This window comes from Hibiscus syriacus, unplaced genomic scaffold (genome assembly GCF_006381635.1).
Source record: "Hibiscus syriacus cultivar Baekdansim isolate YM2019G1 unplaced genomic scaffold, ASM638163v2 tig00110328_pilon, whole genome shotgun sequence".
Classification (NCBI taxonomy): domain Eukaryota; kingdom Viridiplantae; phylum Streptophyta; class Magnoliopsida; order Malvales; family Malvaceae; genus Hibiscus; species Hibiscus syriacus.
In genome coordinates this window covers 3,692,105-3,707,019 of record NW_024062685.1, presented here as the reverse complement: position 1 = coordinate 3,707,019, position 14,915 = coordinate 3,692,105, and the positions used below count along the sequence as shown (strand labels likewise).

Genomic DNA, 14,915 nt, shown 5'->3' with positions numbered 1-14,915 from the left:
TATTTCGAACCAATTCAAAGCCAAAAATTCCAGATTCTCAGAGGGAACCGATTCCCCCCATAGGAAGAACCGATTCCCCCCTGAATGGTTTGGCTCCGAGATTTCCAGAATGCTCGGAGGGAACCGATTCCCCCCAAGGGGTACCGATTCCCCCCTGTTCAACGGTCGAAATATTTGAATTTTACACTTAGGGAACCGATTCCCTATGAGGGAACCGATTCCCCCACGCTCTAAGCTGTTTTATTAAATGTTTTCACACTAAAACGGCTATAATATCTTCTCTAATTATCCCCAACGTTCAGAAGTGATCCAAGGTGTATTTAAGCAGCTTAGAAGCCATTGATCAAAAACAAGAACATCAAGCAACTAGAATCAAGAGAGAATCAAGAGAAAGCATCAAACCTCAAGTTGAGCATTCAAGCCCATTTTCATTCAATATTCATTTTGCTTTCAAGAACACTTTTGTGCTCAATTGTATTCATCTTTGAGTGTTCTTTTCTTTGTTCTAGAATGTGCAAACATCTTACCTTGTGAGGTTTTCTTGTAAGTTTGCAAATTTGTAATCTTCTCTTTGAGAAAAGAGTGTTCTCAAGAGTTGGGTATACTCTTGAGGGAATTGTAGGTTATCTCTTTGGCCTCAAAAGAAAGAACAAATTAGTGAATTTGTTGGAAAATCCTTAGTGTGGATAGCTAAGGTAGTGGACGTAGACTTTGTTTGAGAAAGTCGAACCACTGTAAATCGCTGTGCAATTGCTTTCAATTTTCTGCAAAGCTTCCACAAAATTTTTATTGCCAATTCACCCCCCCTCTTGGCAATTTCGTCATTCGATTACTCAACAATTGGCATCAGAGCCTAACTCATTTGAAGGTTTAATCGCCTCTTGAGTCGATCCGGGAAGAGTTACATCGATACAAAGTCATCAATGGCCTCCACTTCAAACTTCGACTCCGGTCTCGATTCGATGCCCGTCAACAAGCCTCCTTTCTTCAATGGAGCTAACTCGCCTATTGGAAGAATAGAATGATGTACTTCATTCAAGCAAGTGACATGGGAGCATGGAATGCCGTAGAAGAAGGATACATTAAGCCTATCACTCAAGGTTGTGAGTGAAGGAGATACAAAATGTTCCGCTTAACTCCAAAGCCATCCATATTATCTTTGTGCTCTTGGACCAGATGAATACGGAAGAGTTTCATGTACAACCGCCAAAGAAATATGGGACAAACTTCAAGTCACACATGAAGTACAGATGATGTAAAGAAATCAAAAATTAGTATTTAACGCATAGCTATGAAATTTCAGGATGAAACAAATGAGACATCAAAGCTATGACGGATAGATTTTCAACGATTGTCAATGGTCTCAAATCATATGGAGAGATCATCTCAAATGAAAAGCTTGTGAGAAGTTAGTCTACTCCCTCCCAAATCATGGCAATCAAAGAACGGCAATCATCGAGTCTAAGGACCTATCGTCCTTAACTCTTGAAGAACTTATCGGTTCACTCCTCACTCATGAGATGATGCTTGAAGATGAGGTGGACCTTGATAAAGTTGAAGAGACACCAAAGGAGAAGAAGAAAACTTGGAGTTGCTCTCAAATCCCAAAAGAGAGAGTGATTCTAATGATGATGATGACGAGGAAATGGCATTGTTTGCCAAACGGTTCAGAAAATGATGAGCCTTACCAAGGAAGAAAATTCAAACGAAACGAAGGCCTCAAAAAGAACCAAAAGAGAAGGACCCAATCATTTGCTATGAATGCAAAAGCCGGGGCATGTCAAATATGATTGCCCACAATTGAAGAAAAAGAGTCAATCAAAGAATAAGCACAAGGCTCATGTGGCTATGGAGCGATGAAGAGGTTCCGTGAAGAGGAACAAGAAGTAGCAAACTGTGCTTGATGGCATTCGGGGAAGATTCTAAGGTAACCTCTAACTCATCTGATTTTGATGATTTATCTTATGATGAGCTATTAGAGAAATATAATGGGTTGGCTTCGGATTATGAGAAATTATTTTAAAATATAAAAATGATGTTTCAAAGTTGAAAAATGAAAATAAACTCATATCAAAACCAACAATGATCTTGAAAGTAAAATTAAAGATTGCAAATCAAACTAGAAGAGTTGAAAAGAAAAATTTAGATTTGCAAAATTTTTCAAAGGTCAATGATGATCATCAAAAGAAAATTGATGATCTTAAAATCTTTTGATAAAGTTGGAACAAAACGTTTTGAAAAAGGAGAAAATTCAAAATCCAACTTTGTTAGAAAAGATTTTAGAAACTACAATCATAGAAATCCTCAACGAACCTAAATGGTAAAATATTTAGAAGTATATGGTTCCTAAAGGACTCATTACTACTAAAGATAAAGATATCCTACAAAATGGATACCTAAGGGAACTAGGATTTTGGAAACTAATGAATATGGACCCAAAAGAATTTGGGTACCAAAATCAAAAATTAATCTATGTTTGTAGGGAAAGGAGCATTGCTACAAGGCACGGGAAACAAATTCAAATTCATGGTACCTTGATAGTGGATGCTCAAGACACATGACCGGAGACAAAAGCCGGTTCATTGAGCTTAACGCCAAAATGGAGGAGAAGTGACTTTTGGAGACAATTCAAAAGGTTACATTGAAGGTATTGGTACAATAGGTAATACCTCTTCCATACAAATTAAGAATGTTTTATGTGAATGGATTAAAGCATAATCTATTGAGTATTAGTCAATATGCGATAAAGGATTCAATGTCTTATTTGAAATTAATGGTTGTAAAGTCATTGCATTGCTAATCGGATTATGCTTGTTGGTCATAATAGGAAAACATTTACAGGTGCATTTAGATTCTATTGATATGACTAATTTATGCCTAGTTGCTAAGGATGAGCATGATAGTTGGTTATGGCATAGGAGATGGGTCATGCTAGTATGATGTTTTGCAACGGTTAATTCAAGGAGACTTAGTAAGAGGGTTGCCTAAGCTTAAATTTGATAATAATAAAATCTGTGATGCTTGTGCTAAAGGAAAACAAAACGAGTTTCTTTTAAATCTATTATGATGTATCACTAGTAGAGTATTACAATTGATCCATTTAGATCTTTTTGGGCCAACTAGAACTACTAGCTTGGGAGGAAAACAATGCATTTGTCTTGGTAGATGACTATTCTAGATACACTTGGGTTCTATTCTTAAGTACTAAAGATGAAGCATTAGAAAATTTCATCACATTTTCAAAAAAATCCAAAATGAAAAGGATACTCATCACTAGTGTTAGAAGTGATCATGGAACTGAATTTGAAAATCTTGGATTATTGAGTTTTGTAATTCTAATGGTATTAGCCACAATTTTTCAGCACCTAGAACCCTCAACAAAATGGAGTGTTGAAAGGAAAAATGAACTTTAGAAGAAATGGCTAGAACCATGCTTTGCGAAATAATTTGCCAAAAATTTTTGGGCGGAAGCCACAAATACCGCTGTTATGTTGTAATAGTAATGATTAGGCCAATTTTTAAAACCATATGAAATTCAAAAATAAAAAGCCTAACATAGCTATTTTCATCTTTTGGATGTAAATTTTGTTTTAAACAACGGTAAAGAAAATCTTGGTACCTTAAATTCTAAAGCTTATCGTGTATTTAATAAAAGAACTTTAGTTGTAGAAGAGTCTATACATGTTGTTTTCGATGATAATCCCCTTCCGAGGAAGGATTCTGTTAATGATGATGTAGGATTGTACAAGCAAATGACGTTGACATGACGTTGAGAGAATCATCATCAAGGAAGAAACAAAAGATGAGGAAACTCATGATCCCTCGAGAATCCAACCATTGAAGAAAGGGAAGTATCTTTTCCAAGAGAGTACAACTATGTCAAGGATGGTGAAATTATAGGTGATCCATCAAAAGGGGTAACTACTCGATTTCTCTTAGAAATATCTGTAATTATGTTGCATTTATTTCATGCATAGAGCCTAAGAACATCAAAGAAGCATTAAAAGATGAACATTGGATTATGGCTATGCAAGAAGAATTAAATCAATTTGAGAGAAGTAAAGTATAGACATTAGTTGAAAGGCCTAGTAATAAATCTACTGTAGGTACTAGATGGGTTTTTAGAAATAAACTTGATGAAAGTGTAATATAGTGAGGAACAAGGCTAGACTTTTGCTCAAGGCTATACTCAGAAGAAGGCATAGACTATGATGAAACATACGCTCCCGTAGCTAGGATGGAAGCAATTAGAATGTTATTAGCATTTGCATGTTTCAATGAATTTAAATTATATCAAATGGATGTTAAAAGTGCATTTTTAAATGGTTTATAAAAGAAGAAGTGTACGTGGAACAACCTCCAGGTTTTGAAGATTCAAATTTCCGGATCATGTTTTAAAATTGACAAAAGCTCTTTATGGTTTAAAACAAGCTCCTAGAGCTTGGTATGAAAGATTGTCAAATTTTTAATTGAAAAAGGTTTTTAAAAGGAAAGGTTGACACTACATTGTTTTTAAAGAGAAAAGGTAAAGATTTATTAGTAGTTCAAATTTATGTTGATGATATAATATTTTGGTTCTACTAATGATGTTCTTTGTCAAGAATTTCTAAGCTAATGCAAAGTGAGTTTGAGATGAGCATGATGGGGGAGCTCTCATTTTTCTTGGGACTCCAAATCAAGCAAAGAAAAGATGGCATCTTCATTAATCAGCTAAGTACGTCAAAGATATGCTCAAGAAGTTTGGACTGGAAAATGGGAAACCTCATAACACTCCAATGAGCTCTTCAACAAAGCTGACTTAGATGAAGGAGGTAATGTGTAGATGTTAAATTATATAGGTCAATGATTGGCTCTTTGCTTTATCTAACTGCAAGTAGACCGGACATTATGTTTAGTGTTTGCTTATGTGCTAGATTTCAATCATGTCCTAAGGAATCACATTTACTAGCTTAAGAGAATCTTTAGATACTTAAGGACACTCCTAGTTTAGGACTTTGGTATCCTAGAGACTCTAGCTTTAGCTTGCATGCTTTTTCTGATGCGGATTATGGAGGATGCAAATTAGATAGGAAAAACACCTCCGGTACTTGCCAATTCCTTGGAAATATGCTGATTTCTTGGTTTTCAAAGAAACAAAATTGTGTTGCATTATCTACCACTGAAGCCGAATACATTTCAGCTGGTAGTTGTTGTGCACAAGTTTTATGGATGAAACAACTTTTTGATTATGGAATGAAGTAGGTACTATTCCTATCAAGTGTGACAATACTAGTGCTATTGTCTCACTAAAAATCCCATCCAACACTCTAGAACTAAGCACATTGAAATAAGACATCACTTCATTAGAGACCATGTCACTAAGGAAGATGTAGTTCTAGAATTTGTTGATACTTTGCACCAATTAGCGGATATCTTTACAAAACCCTTAGACAAGGAAAGATTTTGGACACTTAGGAGAGAATTAGGTTTGACTAACCTATCTTCACTTAGTGTTTAAAATAATTTTAGCACTTTTAATAAATCTTGAAAAATGCTTATAATAATAATTTTTGATTGCATTCTTGCTATTAGTTAGGGGGAGTTTGTGATTCTTAATGAAATTAATTTTATGTTCAAAAATCAATTAAAGATTAATTTAATTATTTGAACATAATTATGTTTGATATATGAGTTGCCAATACCACTAGAAAAGATTAATTTAGCATTTTGTGCTTAAAAATTCGGATTTTAGCATTTTGGTGCAGAGGGAATCGATCCCCTGAGGGAACCGATTCCCCCTTGAAGGGGAACCGATTCCCCCCACAGGGGAATCGATCCCCCCTGGGGTTCTGTTAAAATCGAACAGAACACCCCAAAATCCCAAACCCTCATTTTATTATATCTTCCGCCGTTCTCACCCTCTAAACCCCTCAAATCTCCATTTTTGCCTCAAATCAACGATATTAATCGGAATTTGCTTCATAAATCATCTTCCAAACCTGTTGGAATCATTAAAATCGTGCAAACAACATCTAAATCCCCTCAATCTTCATATTTCAAGGTAATTTTCTAAACTCTTTATTTCATTATTTTTGAACATAGGATTAGTTTCAATTAGTTCTAGGTGAAATAGTGATCGGGCATTGATTATTTAGTGATTAGAAACTAGATGTTACAACTAATTTCATCAAAAACACAAGAATTTTCAAATTTTTTAAAATTTTCGAAATAAAAAAATGTTATTTTTCAAATTATTGTGTTTTGATCAAATTATATTGTTGTTATGAAAAACTAAACATATTGTTTCTCAAACCATATTTTTCAAAAGTTTTTCAAAAACTTTGCCCATTAGAATTGATTTAGAGAATCTTGAAATATTGAGGACTCATTTGAGTTTTGGGATTAATTGAATTGCATACACTTGTTTTAAAATTGCAGGTTATTATATCTATTCCGATTTCGTTCACCATGTCAAATCCTAAACGTCCTAGGTCTTCATCTAGTCGTTCTAGTCGTCAACCAAATCCACCTCCAAATCCTCCTTCTATTCCAATTTCTAATCCCAATCCCACTGATCCTAACTTGACTATCCAAAATTCGTGTTTCAATCATCCTGGGTCTAGAAATCACCGATATTGGTATTATCAATATTTCGATTCTTACAAAATCCGGGAAGAACGTATTCCTTCTCGTCAAGCTATGTTAGCTATCGATTTTAAATATCTTCCCATTTTACAAGAATGGAAATTTGATAAACTTTGATCTTGAACCCATCGTTTACCATCAACTTGTTCGTATATTCTACTCTAATGCCGTATGTTAAAAACCAAGCTGAAACCGAAACCATAGGAATTCGTTCCTACCTCCTAGGACAATTCTTATATATTGACCCGGCATATATAGCCCATACATTGGATTAGAATGATGGTATCTCGAATGAAAAACAAAATTTTAGGTTCTCGTTACAAAAGAAGAGATAGTGCGAGTGTCTTAGACCTACATGAGCGTTTTCTTCATCTAATGATTTCTTGGTGGTTTCGACCATCCGGAGGTCGTTATTCTACTAGAGCTTTGGATCTTTGGTGGTTACATTGTTTCGAAAACCGTATTAAAATTAACCTACCTCAGATTATTTTTGCTGAAATTGTTGAAACCGTAAATCTTGTTCCTAAACAAGAAACACTGTTCATCTCTAGTTTACGGTTGCTTTTTGAGTAATCTGTTTTCAAAGCTGGGCTTAGAGTCGGTCTAGATGCCGTTTTTCCTCTTAAGAAACAAATAAATCTTCTTTCCTTAACGAGAGCGGGATGGGTAAAGGACAAAGAAACCGGTGATGGGTTCGTTCTTCTACTCCGGGAGCTAGTTCTTCACAAGCTCCACCCGAAGCTGACGAAGATCCCGAGTTTGAACAATTAATGAGGGATTGATGAAGCTGAAGAAGAACCTGAACAACCCGAAGAGCAGTCCGAGGAACAAGCACAACAAACGCATCAAATGCCTCCATATTTCAATCCTTTATGGAGACATTCGATTTCCGATACGCTACCATGGACTCACGCTTTTCCTCTATAGAGTCTCATTTATCCACAATGGGAGCTCAACAATTAGAGATTCTTCGGAGATGCGTGCAAACAATGAATCAACCAACGCTCGTATCAATGAACTCACACACGAGTGGCCGCTATGCGAGCCCGTTTTCCACCTACCGATCCGGATGCTTGATTTATGTTTAGCTTTAAACTTTGAACAAAATGAATATTGTCTCAACATTTTGAATTGTTGATTTTGTTGGATTTTGGATTATGGATAGTGTGAAATTATATGTTTGGTGTTTTATTCATTTTTGCATCATTTACATTATCATTAACAATATGACCATTTTGCCATATCACATTATTTATGAATATTGATTTATGAAATTAATGGCTAACCTCTCTTTTGATTGTGATCTTAGCAGCTTAAGCTTATAATTAATAAATCAATTGGCTAAATGATTTTCAAAACCTTGTTTTACAATGTCTTTTTGATTTAACAAAAAGGGGGAGAAGATAAGTTTTAAATGTTTTACATGATAATTTAAGAAGTGTTAAAGTAAGGGGGAGTAATTTCAAAACTTGATTTCAAAAATCTTAAAATTACTAAAATGTTTTGTTATATCAAAAAGGGGGAGATTGTTGAAACATTTTAATATTTCGATATAACAAATTAAGTTAAATGGATTTTAAGATTTTCCAAATGATTTTCTAAGTATATTCGATATAACTATTCGAATATCAAAACATTACTCCAAATATTTCAAAAATCATTTTTGATCCTTACTTAAGTGTAAAATTAAGTTTTAATCATAAAATAATTTCAAAATAATTTTACAAAGTATTTCGAACCAATTCAAAGCCAAAAATTCCAGATTGCTCAGAGGGAACCGATTCCCCCATAGGAGGAACCGATTCCCCCCTGAATGGTTTGGCTCCGAGATTTCCAGAATGCTCGGAGGGAACCGATTCCCCCCAAGGGGGTACCGATTCCCCCTGTTCAACGTCGAAATATTTGAATTTTACACTTAGGGAACCGATTCCCTATGAGAGGGAACCGATTCCCCCCACGCTCTAAGCTGTTTTATTAAATGTTTTCACACTAAACGCTATAATATCTTCTCTAATTATCCCCAACGTTAGAAGTGATCCAAGGTGTATTTAAGCAAGCTTAGAGCCATTGATCAAAAACAAGAAACATCAAGCAACTAGAATCAAGAGAGAATCAAAGAGAAAGCATCAAACCTCAAGTTTGAGCATTTCAAGCCCATTTTCATTCAATATTCATTTTGCTTTCAAGAACATTTTTTGTGCTCAATTGTATTCATCTTTGAGTGTTCTTTTCTTTGTTCTAGAATTGTGCAAACATCTTACCTTGTGAGGTTTTCTTGTAAGTTTGCAAATTTGTAATCTTCTCTTTGAGAAAAGAGTGTTCTCAAGAGTTGGGGTATACTCTTGAGGGAATTGTAAGGTTATCTCTTTGGCCTCAAAAGAAAGAACAAATTAGTGAATTTGTTGGAAAATCCTTAGTGTGGATAAGGTAGTGGACGTAGACTTTGTTTGAGAAAGTCGAACCACTATAAATCGCTGTGCAATTGCTTTCAATTTTCTGCAAAAGCTTCCACAAAATTTTTATTGCCAATTCACCCCCCTCTTGGCCAATTTCGTCATTCGATTATCTCAACATATCTAATAATTGTCTTAAAATGTATAATTATGTAGATTCAGAGCCTAAACGAGTTCCGGAATCATTGACAAGTAAGATCGATAAAAAGGGAAGATAAGAGATTGGAAAGGACTAGTGAGGCCAGGTGAGTGCATACAAGTTAGTTTATGATGTTTAATGGAAATAAGACTTGCGACAAGTCTATTTCCTATATTAGAATGTATTAATTTATGATCATAGGCATATGTTTGATGTGGGTAAGTGTATATATTACATATGTTAAATGATTGTGTGAATACATGTATTGTGATAAGTATAGGAATTAATATAAATGGTCTATATGATTGCATGGGAATGTGAAATAGGTTATATGATAGGTGACCATACATGTTAATAGTATACGTGATCAAGTATAAGAATTAATATAATAGATTTATATGACTACATGAGAAAGGTGATGAGTTAAATAAGATTAGACTATAGAGTAATATGAGAATAATATTTAGTGGGAATTGAGTCTAAATGATGATACCAAACCATAAGATAAGTATTTACTTATAGGATAATATGATATTATATGAATATAATATATAACTTTATGAGGAAGAATTGTGTGTTATATGATTTAGGTATGAAAATGATCTATGCGTAAGTAAATTATGTGATTATGTGACTATGTGTGAAATAGAGTAAACTAGGTAAGTATAAGATATGTAAATATATGGCTATGGAACAAAGTATGTAATAATACAATGTTATTTGATTTATGATTTTGAATGTGCATGGATACATGAAATGGATATAAGTTATTATATATGTTACATGATTATATGCATGTGTATATGCTATGAGATATGCCCAATGTGAAATGAAATAAGCCAAGTGACTATATGAAATATGTGATTGTAAGATCAATGATTACACGTACATGTGGTACGTGACAGAAAGGAAATGATATGAATAAGTGAAGTGAAATGATATAAATGACAATGCCCATGTTATGTGTCATGAGAGCTAGGGGTATAGTTGGCATGCCAAGAGTCGAGGGTCTATGTGGTCCTTCGGGACATATATGTATTCTTTGGAACATGTGTGAAGTCTGGTGAGACACATACTTGATCCTTGGCATATGTATATGATTCTTAAGGAATGATATGTGGTCCTTCGGGACATATATGTATTCTTTGGAACATGTGTGAAGTCTGGTGAGACACATACTTGATCCCTAGTATATGTATATGATTCTTAAGGAATGATATGTGGTCCTTATGGACATTATTATATGGCACTACGGTGCAATTCTACGTGACACTACGGTGCAATTCTACGTGGCACTACAGTGCAATTCTACGCGGCACTACGGTGCAATTCTATGTGGCACTTCGTGCATTTATATGAGCTGTGGTGACAGCATTAGTGCACAACCTCCATAAACTCACATATCTATAGTTTTCACATATGTACATGGGATAATCAAGAGATATAAACAAATATATGTTAATGATATGATAAATGTTATAGAAATGATATGATGTTGTGTATGTATAGTGTTTGATTGAAAAGGTTAAGCATAAAAATATGTGATTACATGATAAACTGTTAATGATGAGTTATGTGTATGTATGTATTTACTGTAACTAATCTGATATGATTTTATATGATACGAGGAAATCATGTAATTTGGTATAACATGATAGAACAGAACATGCATGTATTGATATATGTTATAAAGTGCATTATAAGTTTTTATGTCTCACTAAGTCTTCGACTTAGCGTGTGATCGTTTCACACGTAGGGTACAGAAGCAAGAAGAGAAGAGAAGAAGAGTAATACAGGTCAGCATCTCCCTTACAAGATTTCAGATCAGAAAATAGATGAGTTAAATGATTTTTGTTATTTTGAATATAGTTGGCATGTACTAATTGATTGAGTTAAATATGCTATGATCGATTTTGGTTATTGTGGTCAAACTACATAACTAAACTGCTTTTACTCTAAGGAAAGTTTTAAATTTTCTTTGAATTTTGTCAAGAGTCAAAGTTTGAAAAGTCAATGTGACACATCGGACTCGTATCTGGGTCGAGTACGAGTTGGGGGTGTTTCATATACATTCCATTATCTTCTTCATAGGACTATAAGAAATATTACTTTTTAACAGCAACTGAATGACAAGCCGAGTAAACTTGGGTATACTTCAATACAAGGCCATCAGAAACATACACTTAAGAAGAAAAAAAGAGGAGGAAAGAAACGACCCACTATAGACTATACAAATTTGAGTTTGCAAAATCATTGAGATTACAAGGCAATAAGAACCTGTAAATTGGGAAGACTGATGCTTAGCTGCTTCGTTTTCTAGCAGAGATCATCACAAACGTTCCGTTTCTTATGCATGTAAAGCCAACCAGTCCACAAGTTCGACACAGATCCTCAAGTTCATGTTCGGAAAGGAAGATATGGCTTCCTGCGATTCCCATGATATTCTACATAGAACAATGAACAAGGATTTTATGAACTCAATACCATTTACGGAAAATATCAACGAATTTGTTTCAGGAAAGGATTTTATGGGTGTCAGTTGTGCATGATAAACGTTCAAGACTAAACCTGTGAAGTGATCGATGTGATTCCAAAGGTGAAATAGTTTACCTCTCGGAAAGTTCTCAAAAATGGAAGAAATGCAAACGGTCCATCAAGTATGTAGGTGGTAGCAACAAAAACACCCCCGGGTCGAAGAACTCGGCTTATTTCTGCTACCTAGACCAGACATTTAGGAATCACTTAAAACATGGGCGTAAAATATAAAATATAAAAGCCCTCGAGCAACAAGGACTTATGCCACACATTAGCAGCAGAAGAAACAAGAACAGCTTCTAAAGTATCTTTGTCAGAAACAATGTTGCTCTTTCTAAACCTTTTTACTTACATATATTCTCACTAGACCCGATATTTAGTTTCATTATTAATAACTTTGACCCGATCTTTGATAATTTCATTACTAGATTTTTCTCCATGCAGCAGAATTCTCTTTTTCAACACTTTAGTTCCCCATTAAAGTCTGTATTTGTTACCCCAAGAACTGTAGTATTGGCATAAAGAACTCATTTCCAACAAAATATGCAAGAATCTTAAGTCGTGAAAGCTTATCAGTTATCCTCTTTGCTACCACCATTTTTAGGAATGAGGCCTTAAGATATCCCCTTTCGAACTTCTGTGAAAGTGTTGGGTAAGGACACGTCTTTTAAAAAAGCATGTCCAACCATTCTATGATTTTTTTTCATATATTTGGAGGGTCAAACCCGACACTCATATTTTGAATGTGTACAAGGACTTCAAATAAAATGAAAAGCCGGAGCAATATAGGTGTTGCCATGTCGGTCTATTATGTAAGTCTGTGTATGCCAGTAATTAGGGATAATAAGATGGGAATGGTTAAAATAATCACCACATTTAAAAGAAATGCTTACAGCGGTTGATGGTGAAGGCCAACAGTGAAGAGCAGCACCAGCATGCACAGCATCAACAGCACTTGATTCAAAAGGAAGTCGAGAGATATCAGCTCTGACCAAGGTCACTTTCCTTCAAAACAAAAATACACATAACATCCATAATCATATATCATTAAGTTCATAAGTACTTAAAGTTATATACTTTCACATATCGAATGAGATTAGCTTAAACTAAAGGTAAACTTATACTCTTTGGGGAAGTTTTCCTCCTCCTCTATGAAGTCATAGCATTGTCGCAGCATGTTTTCTGAGAAGTCCAGAGCAATAACCCGCGAAAATAGTCCACTCTTGGAGAAAAGCCTGGTGAACATCCCGCTGCCACAACTAGCATCAACGATGGTTCCACCTAGCACTGGCTTCAGGTAATTCTTAGCCATATCAAACTGCAATGTAAATTGATAGTTACTTAGTGACTCCTATTGAGGGATAAAATCATCCCATACCAACATGGCAGGGATTGAATTCTGACTTTAAAAGCAATGGTCACCCTCCCCATGAAAAAGCGCGGTTTCTCGAAGGATAAAACCATATGGTCCTTAGACCTCCAAAAAATACAATAATTCATTGAGGGGTGTAGGCAAATCTTTAGAATGCTGTTGTCAACAAATCAATAGGAAGACTGTAAACCAATATGGTGTGGATTGAGAAACTATTCAATGTATATTACGCCAGTTCAGTTCTTGGCCTGGAAAGCCACCAAATACAAAATTTTGACGCCAACCTCTCTCATAGAGGAACGATATCACAGGAGTCCTGGTTATGAAAATGATCCCAACATACAACAGACAAGTAAGATAAAAGCAAAACAAGCTTAGGACATAACATCAAGCTCATGTACTAATCAATTGAAGGCATAAGCAGTAACAATATCAAAAATAGTTCACTATGTAGTGTTAAACAACAGATTCAGAACTTCATTTCGAAACCAAAACAACCATTCATTGACACGAAATGTTGTTAGAGCTTGTACCAACAAAGACCTCTTGAAAAAGATAGTAAAGACTAAAGACATCGTCAACCTTAAAACAAATCCATAATAGGTGGAAAGACCAACTTAAATAAAAGGACCATAAGTAGATCTAGATTTCAACCTATGTGAACAAACACTACTTTAACAGGCCCCATCATTTGCAGACAATAAGAGCATACTACTTGACAAAATCAAAATAAGTAAAAGGGAAGAGAACATGCAATAACAACAAAACAGAACCTAGACTCTATTCAATATAAACCGAAGTGGCATGAGATGGGTGGAGAGGATTAACTTGAATATAAAGATAGTCTGCCAGACTACTTAACAAATTCGGATCAGTATTAGACAGGAGAACATGCGGTAACAAGTAACACCTAACAACAGAATAATGTCCAACCTAAACCAACTCAACTTGAATATAAACATCACATGTAAATCAAGATTTAACCATGAATGAAAACACCACTTTAACCTGAAAAATTCGGTGGCTAGCGGCATGGATTCATCATATTGCTTAGACCCACTTGAGACAACCAGATCAAGATGTGTTTGGTTACCAAAGTAAGTCTTTTTGCAAGTGTTACACTGCAAATTAGACCCTACTGTTGCTCCCCTGTTCCATTCCAAATTCAAACTCGAGTTAGAATTCAAGAACAGAAACATAGCATAGCAATAAAAATGACAACAGCAACTCACACATATAAAGGAGAATCACTGATCCCCGTTAATGGGTAATAACAAATGGGACATGCTAAACCACTGGCGCCGCCACCATCCTCTTTCTCCACCGCAGCCGGTGCCTGCAAAAGAATCGGTAATAATACTAAGAAATAACAATAAGACAAATATCTTTGGCATCAACACTTACCCGTTTTTCTGAGAATTGATATTGCATACCGTAGGCTTGGTTTCAACAAAGATAGTAGAAGAAAGGCGAATTTTCGAGGTTAAATTTCTTCTGGAAACGGAAGTGGTGAAGGATCTAACTCTGAACAAGCAATGAGCTGAGTTTTTACCGAGTTGGCGTGGTAAAATCGCGGGTCTGAGATTACCGGTAATAACTGAACTCATGTTCTTTTCCTCTGATCGTTTCAATCTAAGAATCTCTTGGTAATAATTGAAGAGGCCTCCCTGGGAGGAATAAAAAGGGTAGCTTTCAATGAGAGCAAATGAAAGGCCCAAAAGGCAACGTGGAGTCAACAGAAACCAGAATCTTCATATATATATATATCGATCTCTTCTCATAAAATGGGCCA

General features: G+C 35.2%; 1 protein-coding gene and 1 pseudogene across 1 annotated transcript in view; both read right to left on the bottom strand.

The window, feature by feature from the left end:
- The window catches only part of LOC120118494 (endoplasmic reticulum-Golgi intermediate compartment protein 3-like), a 40,011-nt gene that overhangs the window by 24,805 nt on the left and 291 nt on the right, over nucleotides 1–14,915 (bottom strand). The gene's annotated exons all lie outside the window — the stretch shown is intronic.
- LOC120118497 lies at nucleotides 11,392–14,776 on the bottom strand (annotated as a pseudogene).